The following is a 2393-nucleotide window of genomic DNA, read 5'->3' on the forward strand; positions in this document are numbered from 1 at the left end:
TTGCTCTCCGGAATGGTTGGATCATTTCACAACTCCACCAACAATTCATTAGTGTTCCAATTTTCCCACATCTTATCCAACATTTTTCATTGTCCTGTTTTGTCATGTTAGCCAATCTTATGGGTGTGGTGTGGTACCTTAGAGTCATTTTGATTTGCATTTCTCTAGTCAACAGTGATTTGGAACATTTTTTCATATGATTATAGATAGCTTTAATTTCTTCCTATGAAAACTGCCTTTTCATGTCCTTTGATCATTTATCAATTGGCGAATGACTTGTATTCTTATAAATTCAACTCAGTTCTCTATATATTTTAGAAATGAGGCCTTTATCAGAGACACTGACTGTAAAAATTGTTTCCCAGATTTCTGCTTCCCTTCTAATCTTGTTTGTATTGGCTTTGTTTGTGTGAAAACTTTTTAATTTAATGTAATCAAAGTCATCCATTTTGCATTTCATAATGTTCTCTATCTCTTGTTTGGTCATAAATTCTTCCCTTCTCCATAGATCTGATAGATACACTTTCCTTGCTCTCCTAGTTTGCTTATAGTATCAGTCTTTATACATAAATCATGTACCCATTTTGACTTTATATTTGTACAGGGTATAAGATGTTGGTTTATGCTTAGTTTCTGCCACACTATTTTCCAGTTTTCCCAGGAGTGTTTGTCCAATAGGAATTTCTTATCCCAGAAGCGGGAGTCTTTGGATTTATCAAATAGTAGATTACTATAGTCATTGACTATTGTGTCTTGCATACCTAACCTATTCTGCTGATCCACCACTCTATTTCTTAACCAGTACCAAGTAGTTTTGATGATTGCTGCTTTATAATACAATTTAAGATTTCATACAGCTAGGCCACCTTCTCTTGCATTTCTTTTCGTCAGTTCCCTTGATATTCTGCACCTTTTGTTCTTCCAGATGAATTTCGTTATTGTTTTTTCAAGCTCTGTAAAATAATTTTTGGTAGTTTGATTGGTATGGCACTGAATAAGTAATTTAATTTAGGTAGAATTGTCATTTTTATTATTTTAGCTTGGCCTACTCATGAACAACTGATATTTTTCCAATTATTTAGATCTGACTTTACTTGTGTGAAAAGTATTTTGTAATTGTGTTCATATAGTTCCTGAGTTTGTTTTGGCAAGTACACTCCCACATATTTCATAATGTCTACAGTAACTTTAAATGGAATTTCTCTTTCTATCTCTTGCTGTTGGACTTTGTTAGTAATATATAGAAATGCCAATGATTTATGTGGGTTTATTTTATATCTTGCAACTTTGCTAAATTTGTTAATTATTTCAAGTAGTTTTTTCTAGTTGATTCTCTAGGATTCTCTAAGTATAGCATCATGTCATCTGTAAAGAGTGATAGCTTTGTTTCTTCTTTGCTATTCTAATTCCTTCAATTTCTTTTTTTCTGTTACTGCTAAAGCTAATGATTCTAGTACAATATTGAACAATAGTGGTGATAATGGACAACATTGCTTCACCCCCAATCTTACTGGAAATGCTTCTAGCACATCCCCATTACATATAGTGCTTGCTGATGATTTTAGATACATGCTACTTATCATTTTAAGGAAAACTCCATTTATTCCTATGTTCTCTAGTGTTTTTCTAGTCCTATTAAGGAATGTATATTGTATTTTGTCTAATGTTTTTTCTGCATCTATTAAGATAATCATATGATTTCTGTTAGTTTTGTTGTTGATATGGTCAATTATGCTGATAGTTTTCCTAATATTAAACCGAACCTGCATTCCTAGAATAAATCCTACCTGGTCATAGTGTATTATCCTTGAGAGAAGTTGCTGTCATCTCTTTGCTAATATTTTATTTAAAATTTTTGTGTCTATATTCAGTAGGGAAACTGGCCTATAATTTTCTTTCTCTCTTTTGGATTTTCCTGTTTTAGGTATCAGCACCATATGTGTATCATAAAAAGAATTTGATAGGATTCCTTCTTTACCTATTTTCCCAAGCAGTTTATATAGTATTGGAATTAATTATGCTTTAAATGTTAAATGGAATTCACTTGTAAATCCATCTGGCCCTGGAGAATTTTTCTTAGGGAGTTCATTGATGGCTTATTCAATTTCTTTTTCTGAAATGGGGTTATTTAAGTATTTTATTTCCTCTTCTGTTAATCTGGGAAATTTATATTTCTGTAAATATTCATCCATTTCACTAAGATTGTCAAATTTATTAGCATACATTTGGGGAAAATAGCTCCTAATAATTGTTTTGGTTTCCTCTTCATTGATGGTCAATTCACCCTTTTCATTTTTGGTGCTGGTATTTGGTTTTCTTCTTTTTTTTTTCAATCAAATCAACCAGAGGTTTATCTATTTTATTGGTTTTTTCATAAAACCAGCTCTTAGTTT

Source organism: Vombatus ursinus, unplaced genomic scaffold (assembly GCF_900497805.2).
Source record: "Vombatus ursinus unplaced genomic scaffold, bare-nosed wombat genome assembly UNPS02014910.1, whole genome shotgun sequence".
Lineage (NCBI taxonomy): Eukaryota > Metazoa > Chordata > Mammalia > Diprotodontia > Vombatidae > Vombatus > Vombatus ursinus.